At 35.3% G+C, this 13,224-nt stretch overlaps 1 pseudogene; it reads right to left on the reverse strand.

Moving 5' to 3' along the window:
* LOC131903731 (vomeronasal type-2 receptor 116-like) overlaps positions 1–2,031 on the reverse strand; it is a 39,215-nt pseudogene extending 37,184 nt beyond the window's left edge.
* Positions 2,032–13,224: the final 11,193 nt, after the last annotated feature.

Below are 13,224 nucleotides of genomic sequence, written 5' to 3' on the forward strand. Positions count from 1 at the left end.
CTCTCCAGTGTGAGATATCTATTTCCATTGCTGAAGTGCCTGGAAAACACCATGGAAACCTATTTCATAGATCCCATATATATATATATATATATATATATATATATATATATATATATATATATACATATATGTACTCATTTCTAAGTTGTCTTACTTTAAAGAATCCATACTAATACAATGCGTTTTCTGTACCCTCATCCTCAAGTGCCTAAGTAATAGACATTATACATTCTTATTACCCTACTCATCAGACATACTACTATTTGTTTTCTGATATGATGGTCCAAAACCTCTTTAAAACATAGAACTAAATAGTACTGTATATTTTTATAAACTTCATACCTCATAAACTCTCATAAATAAGACAGAAGTAACTAAAGTAAATATCTAACAATTTTTTTCTTCCAAACATACCTTTCTCTCTTTGGATCCACGCACTGATGCATTTGAAAAATTCTGTTGCAATAAAGAAATGCTTGCACTGCAGATATAAACATTACAGATGTGAATTTACTTAATATGTTTGTCTTCTGAGAATTAAACAACATTATAGTGTCAAAGAAGTACTTGTAACTAATATCTTTTGACAGATGGGATGAAAATGAATGGAGGAAGAGAAAAACAGAGACAGAGACAGAGAGAGTCAGAGAGATGAAAGAAGAAAGAGTAATATTGAGCATAGTGAAATTTTTGTATGCAATTTTAATTGTTTTCTATTTTTATAATGTAAAACAATTTTAAATTGAAGTGTATTTTATTCATACTCTTCCCCTCTCTCAAGTCCTTCCAGATCCTCTCCTTCTCCCTATCCACCAAATTCAGGTTCAGTCTCAAAAAACAGAAGCTTACGAAAAGAAAACACCAAAACCCAAGAGAAGAAAACAACACCAACAAAGAATAAAACCCCACCAAACTATAACCAAATAAAAATCACAGACACACAAAATGTGGAGTCCATTATGTATTGATCAACAGCTTCTGAACATGAGGCCTACCTACTGTACAGTGGTTGATATACACACTGTTGCTCTATAGGAGAAAACTGAATTTCCCTATCCCAAAAGGCTAAAAAATTAGTTCAATGATTAATGTATATGTTAATGGAAAGGTTTTTGTTCATTCATTCATTTATTCCCTCATCTATGCATTTACATAAAATGATATAAAATATAATAAGATCAAACAAAACTGTCTCATCAAAGTTGAGGAAAACAAACTAGAAGAAGGAAAAGTGCCCCAGAGATGACACAAAAATCAGAGCCCCTTGAGTTTTCAAACTTAGAAATCTAATAAAAACCCTGAACTGTAAGCTACAACACAAGCAAGGAGACCTGAAGCAGACGTGTACAAGCCCTGTGTATGCTGGTTTAGTAACTGAGTTCATGTGAGCTTTGATCCTGTATGTTTAGAGATTTATTTTTTCTTCCTCAATCCCCATAGGGTCTCACACTGTTTCCTCCTCCTCATACATGTGGTTACCTGAGCTCTGAGGGGAAGGATTTGATGGGGACATCCCATTTAGTGCTGAGTGTTACAATGTCTCTAATTCTTTGCATAATATAAGAGGGTCATATTGATGTTTATTCCAGTCTGCTGCAGGAGGGAGCTTTTTCTGATGAGAGCTGAATAAGGGACTATTTATGAGTATAACAGAGTATCACTAAGAGCTATTTTATCACTAATATATAAATATATATATACTTATATTTCATATCTATAAACATATAGATACATAAAATGTAAAATAAATTATATGAGAATGTTTATGATTATTTTTATTTTATCTAATTAATATTATTTATTATATAATAAAAGACTAAATACATATTACTTTTTTTTAAGCCTCTATTATTTGCTTTTACTATAGATCCCTAGGTAATCTGATCTCAGCTTCTCGGTCACCCAGTGAGTGTTGGGTATGGATTTTATATTGTGGAGTGGACTTTAAGTCAAATCTCTTAAAATTTGGTGATTCACTCAAACATTTTGCCTTCATTACCCTAGCATATCTTGCAGGCAGTACGCCATCATAGATAAAACATATGTGGTTAACTTGCTGCTTACATTTCTATTTGGCAGCATGCAGAGTAAGTTTCTATACAAAAGATGCTAGAACATAAGGGTGAATGTTCTATATAGGCATAAATTTGACATCTCCATGTTGTATAGGTGTTATCTTCAACAATGCCCCCTTGTTATCCTTGTAAGGAGAGGAAGCTTGGCTTGGCCACTACCTGGATTGTTTAGGGATTCCCAGGGCGCCTCTTGGACCAAGAACCCAAGTAGATATAGCTCAATCCTGCTCTACAGTCTTCATTTGGTGACAAGAGATGGCCAGTTGGGACTTCCCCCCTTTATTTGACAACTTCCTTTAGATCACCTACAAATATGTTTATGTATTAGGGAGTTTATACTGCATTAAGTTTCTATACTCATAGTAACCCTCAAATACCCTTGAATTTTAGTTGTCTCTCCGTGTGATCTCTGTCACAACTCCCTCTTCCTTCCCACCCTTTACATTGTCCTCCATTCCAGCTCCTATACCAAAAAGTATACACTATGGAGAAAAAAGATCAATTTTGTATTTGTTTATCTATGCCAGAAGAGTATAATGCATACTTCTTGAAGATTATGTAGTTTCGTAATTAACCATTTATCTTTCTCAAAAGATACTTAAGTCTTCATTCCTATTGGTAAGAAAAGAGTTACAAATGTTGGTAAATATGAAAGTTGGCAAGTATTTCCAATTTTAATATAAATATATCAAAAATCAGAAGAAGAAACATCAAACAGTAAAGTGTTTTATAACAGCCTGAAGCAAATAGTTATGCTATTAATGCATAAAAGTGCTTAATGAAATGTTATATCTATAATGATATTGTTATAGATATATAGTAGACAAACTATTAAAATTCCAATTTTCAAGTATATATTCCTATGATGCATGAGGTTCTATGATGAAATTAACATTAAATGGATGTGCATTTTCTGTAATTCACATTAACATATCAAGTCAATCACATCTTCAGTAATTATAAGAGAGAAGTACTCTGCTACATACCTATTGGAAATGATATTTTGACATTTTGTGGAAGAACATTATCCACCAGGTATGAATATATTTACCATATGGGTCACCAAGATTGCTCTGCCAGTTGAATATTCTTCTGATGATTTTGACAAGCTGAGTTTGATCCCAGCATACAAGTCATGGTAGAAGAGAATCTGGAAGAGAATCTGAGAGACAGTACATGAATATGTGGGGAAAATCAAACAAAAGTAATGAATGGGATAGAAAGTTTGAAAATACTTTACAATGTATCTGACCACAGTCCAAGCCACTGTGCACCTAAAAATTAGTTACCTTAATTAGGAACCCTATGTTTACTCATTTTCTGAATCTAATAAATTATTATATATCATCTAAAGAATTGTAACAGCATGAAAATAAGTCTAATTATAAACTTAAACCATACAAAAGCTAAAATAATGTCCATGACACTAGTCCACAACTTAGGACTTTTTATATTCATGATGAATATTCTTATGTGTGTAAAAAAATAATGAAAGCAATTGGTGAGTGAGAAAGGAATAGAGAGATGGGGGAGAGAAAGAGACAGAGAATGAGACATATATATATATATATCTTTGTAAGTGCACAAGGCAAAACATGTGCACCACACAAACATGCAGTACCACTGAAACAGACACATTCCACCTGAACAGACTGTTGGACTTCTGGGTATCTCAATCAACATACCACGTCACCTAGACACACATTTGTTTTTTGTTTTGGCACTGTTTAAGGCAGTAAAAATGTTTTAGGTGCTTATTCAGATAATATTGGATAAAGAAAATGCACCTTATGTACATGTATTTGGATGCAAGACTAACATGATGAAGATTTTTTCACCTGTATGGAAGTAAAAAATCATAATAACTGTAGAAAAATAGAGCTGAGGACCAGAATTTTAATCCAAATGTGTCATAATCTGAAAGAATAACACCATATATTTCCCACATTTATTATTTAGCATATATATTGGTAAGGTATAGGATTAGACCCTCCATAATGGTAACACCCCATTGCTGAAGAAACTTGCATCTTTAGGATGAAATATAGTTAATAATGTTAAATGATCATTTTGATGTGTACTTTGACTACATTAGAAATTTTGCATCTATGTTCATTAGGAAAATTGGTCTGTAATTGTTTTTATTTGCTGTGTGCTTATTGGGTTTGGACAATGAATTGGACAGTGTTCCTTTTTTATATTTTGTGAATTAATTTGAGGAGAATTTGTATTATGTCATCTTGGAAATTATGGTAAAACTCTGCACTAAAACAATCTGGTCCTGGAGTGTTTTTCTTTTCCTTTTTGGTTGTGAGAGCTCAAATGTTTGCTTCTCTTATACAAGGAGCTATAGATCTGTTTCAGTTGTTTGTCTGATCTTGATTTAACTTTGGTAAGTGGTATGCATTGAGAAAATTTTCTATGTCTTTTACATATCTAAGTTAAGTGGAGTCAATTTATTTAAAATATGTCCTTATGATTCTGTGCATTTCCTTGGTGTCTGTTGTTATGTTCTTCTTTTCTTTTTTCATTTTGCTAATTTGGGATTTTTTCTAGCCAACTTTAATTAATTTGGACAAGGGTATTTCAATCTTATCAATTTTTTTCAGGAACCCACTCTTGTTTCACTGACTCTAGGATTTATATTTGTTTTTGTTTCTATTTTATTGATTTGAGCCTTGAGTTGAATTATTTCTTGCTCTCTAATTTTGGGTGTGATTTCTTCTTTTTTTTCTACAGATTTCACATGTGCTGCTACGTTAGTAGTGTGAGATGTCTCTGTGCTTTCTTCATGTAGACATTTAGTGCTATGAACTATCCTCTCAGAACTGCCTTCACTGTTTCCCCTACCCAAATTTGGTATGCTTTGTATTCATTTTCATTTAATTTTAGAAAGTGTTTAATTTCTATCTTAACTCAGTTTTAATTCAGTAGTTAGTCCTGTATTTTCCATGGGTTTGTAAACTTTCACCTATTTTTATTGTTGTTGATTCCAGATATAACCACGGTGCTCAGATAGGATGCAAGGTGCTATTTTATTTTTCTTGTGTCTGTTGACACTTGTTTTGTGTCTGAGCATGTGGTCAATTTTGCAGAAACTTAGATGAGCTACTGTGAAGAAGGTATTTTTTGTGCATGTTTAAGTGAAAGGTTCCAAAAATAACTCTCAGATCCATTTTTTTAATGTCAGCAAGCTTCAGCATTTTTCTGTTTAATTTTTGTCTGCATGCCTGGTCCTTTGATGAGAGTGCGCATTGTAATCTTCGACTATCAGCGTTTGGGAGTCAGTTTATGTACTAGTGTATCCTTAATTTTAGTGCATAGATGTTAAGAAATGCAATGTCCTCTAGGTGGAGTATTTCTTTGATGAGTATGTAGTGTCCTTCCCTATTTCCTCTCATTAATTTTGTTTTGAAGTGTATTTTATTGGACATTAAAACGGCTACACCTGAGTGCTTGTTAGGTCCATTTGCTTGAAATATATAGTTCTGATCTTTTTCTTGAGATGGTATCTATCCTTGATGTAAAGACATGTGTCCTTAATGCAACAGAGGAAGGATTCTATTTTCACATTCATTCTATCAGTGTGGGTATTTTTATCACGGAATTGAAATCATTGAGATTGAGAAATGGTAATGACAAATGATTGTTGATTCTGTTATTTTGTTGTTGTTATTGGGGTGTGTATGTGTGTGTGTTTGTGTGTGTGTGTGTGTGTGTGTGTGTGTGTGTGTGTATGTGCATTTTTATTCTTTTAATTTGCTTTTCTGGAATTATTTATTTCCTGTGTTCCCTAGGTTGTGATTAACCTCTTTAGGTTATATTATTTTTCTAGTGACTTTTGTAGGACAACATTTACAGACAGTTATTTTTAAAACTTAGTTTTATCATTCAGTGTCTTATTTCATCCATCTCTAGTGACTGTAAATTTTACTGGGTAATAGTCTGCGTTGGCATCAAAGGTCTCTTAGAGTCGCTATAATATTTGTCCATGACTTTCTGACTTTTAAAGACTTCCCAGAGAAGTTAGGTGTTAGGCTCTGCCTTTAAATGTTAATTGGTTAATTGATTCTTTTCCATTTCAGGTTTTAATATACTTCCTTGTTTTATACATTCAGCAATTTAATTATTATGTACCAAGTGACATTTTCTTTTTGGTCCAGTCTACTTGATGTTCTGCTTGCTTGTACTTTGTTTGTTTGTTTGTTTGTTTGTTTTTCAAAACATGGTTTCTCCGTATTGTTTTGCTGCTTGTCCTGGATCTTGCTTTGTAGACAAGGGTGGCCTTGAATGAAAATATTCCACCCTAAATGTTATTGTGTCCTCTGTTCAATCACACTCAGACACTGTTTACATGCTCATGTTTCATTGCCAATCTGTAGTTATATTTTGTAATAAAGTGTGGTCTATTTAGAGTGTTACTAGTCACAGGAAAGAAACCAAAAGATTAAATATAGAAGAAACACTGGAGGTTCTCAAAGCTCCTGACAAAAGACAGCCTCAGGAGCAGATGCTGTGCCAGTCCAACTCTACCATATCTGTAGCTGTCAGATACACCACTGCTGCCCAAATCTGTTCAAAACTACAGATGATGACCACATCAGAGTTCTCTCCATTTCTTCCACCATTTCCAAATCCACAAAACCATAAAATGAGAAAGAGCATGAAGAGACTGGGATATTTGTCTTCCTGATGACAACCATCTAACTGGGGGATGGGGAATAGCACAAATATTTACCTTGCCTTCAATTGATGCAGATGGATATAAACACTATTATTTTTTCTTTTGATAATTTATATTTCTTCAACCAAGATCTCTCTTTGCTATTTATTAATGTATTTAGCAATTCCATAATTCCTGGAACTCAGTTTATTTAATTTTTTTATTTCATGATTTATGCATTAATATACTCTAAAATCTTTTAGTAATAAGGATTTTATGCTCTTTTGCTGTTATATTATTATTACATTCATTTATTTATTTTGGGGAGGTGCTTTCTTTTATGAGTTTGTAGGTTACATGACAACTGTTCTCTTCATTCCACATGAGGGCCACCACAATTTAACACATGATCAGGTTGTTGATTGACTCAGTGAGTGAGTTTTGCTGTATTTTTTCTCACTCTGGTTTTTAGGACACTCTTAAAAACATTGGTGTCAGCTCTTTAAAGCTTTGGCAGAAGTCAACAAAGGACCCACCCCGTCCTCGGGTTCTTGTGTAAAAACCATTATGATAATTCTTCAGTCTTCTATAATTGCTTATACCATTTGGAGTAGTCAAATCAGGTCATATGTATCAGGAATTTGTCTACTTCTATATTTTTCATTTTTTTAGAATTGAAATTTTAACATGTTCCCTAATAATTCACTAAATGTTGTTGGGATCTGCTAAGACACTTGTTTTCACTGAAAATTTTATAATCCTTGTACTTAGTTCTCCTTCAGTTTTACAAATGGCTTCTCTTAGTGCAGAAATCTTGGCTGTACGTCATCTCCTTATCTTTTTTATTTAATAACTTACTTATTTTGAGACAGGATCTCTCTATGTAGCCTTAGCTGCCATCCACTTATCTTCCAAGAACAAGCTGTCCTTGAATGTGTAGAGATCCACTTGTCTCTGACTTCCCAGTACTTAGATTACAGCAGTGCTCCCCTTAAGTGTTGAACTACATCTTTCCATGTCTTGCTGCTAACTTGATGCTAATGAGAAGCCTGACATCCTTCTGTTGTATTTTCACTTTCAGAGTGATGTCATTTCTCTTTATATCTTGTTATTTGTTTTATTAGTTATGTATTCCCCAATATCTGACTACAATATGAGGGACAGAGTTTCTTTAGACATAACTGTCTGGACTCTAAACACCTCTCATGCTAGAATGTCCATTTCTTTCTCTTCATTTGGGAAATTCCTGTTCCTTCATTAAACACAATCTCTATGATAACTTTTAAATTAGTTTTGTTCTCTTGATCGTATCCTAGAAATGTTGTGTTCTTCATTCACCTTCCTTTTCACTATTGGTGTTTGAATGTGGTATTCTGTAGCTTTGTTGTCCATCTTTCACAATTTATACTGCCAAGTTTTTCTGTTTTGCATTGTGCTTTATTATTTGATTCAATAACTCATGCAATTCCACCGTTTCCTTTTGAAATCAACTTTACCTAGTGCACTATATATTCTTGATTTTGGTGAATTGGATGATGTTTACCCGGGAAAGATTTTCTTTTGTCCTGTGATTCCTCTTTATGCTGATGATTGTTTTCTTTGTGAAACACATGAGTTTTCCCTTTCTATCACTACTTCCTGAAGTATTTCCATACTACTCGGGAAGTCACTGTCTTTACATCAATGCTCAAATGAATCTCTTTTCCTAGAGTAGTTTTACGTTCTTGAATTATGTTAAGGCATTTCATAATCCTCATTTGAGTTATTCAAAAGGTAATTGGTGAGTACTTAGTTAAGCACAGTGCAGGTGGACACTGAATTTTATAGCTTCTTCTCTTCCTAATGCACTCTTTTCTGAAAAGCATTGTTTAGATTCCTTATCAAGAATCAGAGGATTATATTCAATTAGGCCTTTGCTTTATAAACTTCTATCATACCTCATTCACTTATGTGTCTGCTCTTAATTCACTTTCAATGATTACTTTTTTTGGTAACTAATTTTCCTATGGCAGTAAACATAGTATATTTGATTTTAAATACTGTGGTAACTTTGCTACTACTTTTCTTGCTGAGGATTGATTTGAACATGTGGAGGTTTGGGGAACTGCTTTATAAAATTTTGGACTAATTTTCTGTATGTTTGAGAAGACTGCACAGGGATTTCTATAGAGATTGGACTCAACTGACTTATGTAGCCATGTGAACTGTATGGTATTACTGGACCATGAAAAAGGGCAGTCTTTGGAAATACTTAGGTTGTCTTCAATTTCTGTGTTCAGTGTTTCATAGTTCCCATTAGTAAATCTTTTATCTCCTTGTGTAAGCTATTTGGGTTTCTTAGGCTTCTTGAAAACATCATGAATGTTGCTTGTTGGGTTTTGGTTTTATTTTGCTTTGCATTGTCTTCTTGGTTATTCTTAATATTTCTTCTTGCAGATTTTTTTATTTTCTTTCTTTGTTTTATTAGAATTTTTTATCTCTTCAGTCTGTTACTTTACATTTCAGACAGGATTTCTGTGTGTTGAATTATTCATTTGGCCTTTTAATCAATCACATGTTCCTCATTTTTAACATATTCTTAATGAAAATTAGATATTTGTAACTGTTCATCTTGTTGACTTGGAAATCAGATATATACATTCATGAAGATTTTGCTTCAAAATATGGCTGCTTTGAATTTCTTTATTGTTACAGGCCGGCATTTTCCCTCCTCGGTTGTGATATTTTATTTGTGATCTAACAAAAACAGCTTGCCTGATAATCACAAGGATTAGCTAGATGCTAGTTAACTACAGAGTTCTGGAGGTCTATGCAGACAGACAGGAAGTAATAGAGCTGGGCAGAAAGAGGAAGTGATAAGGCAGGGTGGAGAGAGGAGCTTGCTTTGTTTAGGCTGAGAATTCCATAGGGGTAAGTAGTAGTGGCTTGATGTTCTGCCTCTCTGATCTTTCAGATTTTACCCCAATATCTGGATCTGTTTTTTTTTTTTTTAATTAAGAAAACAATGTAGCAATTCATGTTACATCTGGCAACCCAACATTTGTGGAGTGAATTCACTAAAAAACCATTTTTGGCCTTGTAGGTCCTTGGCACTGGCCCAAGTTGCATGTAGCCAGAGTCTATACACCATGTGGGCCAGAGTCTCTTTGGCTTTTTCTCTCCTAGTGGGTTGTGGGCTCTCTCTGGATCCCCACCTCGGACTGCTACTACACTAGGTAGCAGCCTTGAAACTCGCTTGGGCTTCTACTGCTCTACTCTGAAGCAGTCAGCCTCACATTAAAATCGTTATTATCAGAAAATTTGGTGAGTCAAAGATTACTTAAAAGGAGGAATTAGTTAAAAGAGAATTTTTTTCACACATTAAAAAAGGGGAAACATTTTTACAATGGAGGAAATTTCGTCTCTGTTTGGTAGCGCATTAAGTGATCTGAAAACGGAGTAATTAAATGAGAGGATAATTAATGTTGATGAGACTTACATAGCATCAATTATGAATATTATTTGTTTGATCATTTTTGTTTTATAATTTAAAAAGTTGGTTGCTGTGGGATGGTCTGTATGTTGCTCTGATTGGTCAATAAATAAAACACTGATTGGCCAGTGGCCAGGCAGGAAGTATAAGTGGGATTAACAGAGAGGAGAATTGAGAGAAAAGGAAGGTGAGGAAGACACACTGCCAGCCGCTGCCATGACAAGCATCATGTGAAGAGCCGGTAAGCCACGAGTCATGTGGCAAGGTATAGATTTATAGAAATGGGTTAATTTAAGATATAAGAACAGTTAGCAAGAAGCCTGCCATGGCCATACAGTTTGTAAATAGTATAAGCATCTGAGTGTTTATTTTATAAGTTGGCTGTAGGACTGCCAGGGCTTGGCAGGACCCAGAGAAAACTCTCCAGCTACAAATGGCGCTCAAAGTGTTGGCCATTGAGACTTTCCACCTAAAAACCTGAATAAAAAGATTCTAAAACAAAACTAAAAACAGTTCCTAGTTGTCTCTTTCAAGCTAGTGGCAGCCTATGTGTTTGAGCTACTATCTACTATGGTGGGTTCTTGGCAAGCTTGCTCCAACTGCAGTATGGCAGGAATAAGGACTCTGCATGTAGCATGTTGAGCTGCGGTGGATTTAGCCTTTGCTAGTACAAAACAAAAAAAGAGATATTTGGGCTACACGCTGCTTTGATAGAAGAATAGACCTACTATTTCTTTTTTTATTTTATAATTTAATTTAATTTTACATATCAGCCACAGATTCCCTTGTTCTCTCCCCACCCACCCTCCTGCCTTCCCCCCAGCCCACCTCTCATTCCCAATCTCCTCCAGGGCAAAGCCTCCCCCGTGGACTGAAATCAACCTGGTAGACTCTGTCCAGGCAGGTCCAGTCCCCTCCTCCCAGGCCAAGCCAAGCGACCCTGCATAGGCCCCTGGTTTCAAATAGCCAACTTATGCAATGAGCACAGGACCCAGTCCCACTGCCTGGATGCCTCCCAAACAGATCAAGCCAATCAACTCTCTCACCTATTCAGAGGGCCTGATCGAGTTTGGGGCTACTCAGCTATTGGTTCATAGTTCATGTAACGAATGACCTACTATTTCTGAGAGTTAATCGCTCCCAGAGCTGGTGGAAAACACACCACCATCATGTTGGGAAGCTGAAGTGGGCAGAGCCAACAGCCACAGCACTGTTTCAGTCTTAGAATGCTGTAGTTTAAAGCAATAGGCTCAAGGTAATATAAAAAATAAGCCACATAAAGATGGCTACCACACAGAGAATCTGGATTATGTTCTCTTTGATATTCGTAACTGAAGAAAAACATTTGATTACATAAGCTGTTGAGTTATGCCAAAATGTATATTTTAAAGTTCCCTTGACTTCAAAATTTGGATGTAAGGATACGTTGCTTTGGAAAGGAGGCTCTGCTTTTGTTTTCACAGAAAACCAGAGGCTATGGATTTGTTCCAGATTAAGATACATCAGGTTTGACCAGCCAAGATCCCCTGAAAGGTCTCCGAAGACACCAAGGCCCATGTGATTCAACATCCATAATGGTTTCAAAGCAACTGGCTCAAACGATACACCCTGTCGGACTACTCCATATTCCTAAAATTTTCTTTGTGTCCCCATAAGATACAGCACACCCCTCTAGCAGGAAGTAGTAAGAGAAGCTACACTCAAATTCCCAAATATACAAAGCTGGCTTTGGAGATGTGTAAAAGTTAAAACCTACATTTAAAAAACAAAGAAAGAAAGAAGAGGGGACGTGCTGTGGGATGTATGTATGGTGCTCTTATTGGTCAATAAAAAAAAACACTGATTGGCCAGTGGCCAGGCAGGAAGTATAGGTGGAACTAACAGAGAGGACAATTGAGGGAACAGGAAGGTGGGGGGAGACACTGCCAGCCGCCACCATGACAAGTAGCATGTGAAAATGCCAGTAAGCTATGAGCCAGGTGGCAAGGTATACATTTATACAAATGGGTTAATTTAAGATATAAGAACAGTTAGCAAGAAGCCTGCCACAGCCATACACTTTGTAAATAATATAAGCATCTGTGTGTTTATTTTATAAGTTGGCTGTAGGACTGCCAGGGCTTGGCAGGACCCAGACAAAACTCTCCAGCTACAGTTGGTTAATATGAATGCCAAGAAAAAGTTTTAGAAAAACTTGTTAAAACCAATCATAGAGAAATTCAGACCCAGACAGAGCAATTTAAAGGTGAACCTATCTCAGCATTGTATTATATGTTTACAGAGAAATAGCCTGTTTTTCAAACAGTCAAAGTTTGATCTATCCAATAAACATATAGGAAGTGCCAAATACTCGAGGCTCTGTACAAGCTGGTTGGACTTATGTGAAAACATTAGATTTGAGGAGATTCAACGAAGCTACAGTGTCATATGGTATGCATGCTCTGTATGTGAATCAAATGTTAAACTTTTGGTCACTTGTAACAGAATTATTCCTCGAGACTGGAAATATTTGGTTATATCTGTTTTAGAGGGTGGTGACCATTTATAATGGAGGACATGGTAGAAAGATGAAGCTAAGATCATTGAACAATGATGTAGGGCTAGAGGTATGGAAATTTCACAAGATCAACTTCTTGGAAAAGTTGATTCTGTTGATATACACAGACAATATTTATTTAATGACCACACCCTAATTTTATGCCAAATGGCAGCCTTGAATGCTTGGGACAGAATTGAGGAAGTAGGAAAGAAAATTGAGTCATTTACAATGTCATTCAAGGCCCAAAAGAAACCTTCACTGAATCCTTACAAAGGCTATCCTCAGCAGTAAATAGAATGATACCAAATTCAGAAACCAGATGGATAATAATTAAATCCTGGCTTTTGAAAATACTAATGCACAATGGAAAAGAGTGATTGGACTATTAAAGGCAAGATCAGCATCCTTGGCGGAATGGATCTGAGATACAATGAATATTGAATTTCATGACCATGATGATACTTGTATAGAG

Source organism: Peromyscus eremicus, chromosome 1, assembly GCF_949786415.1.
Source record: "Peromyscus eremicus chromosome 1, PerEre_H2_v1, whole genome shotgun sequence".
Classification (NCBI taxonomy): domain Eukaryota; kingdom Metazoa; phylum Chordata; class Mammalia; order Rodentia; family Cricetidae; genus Peromyscus; species Peromyscus eremicus.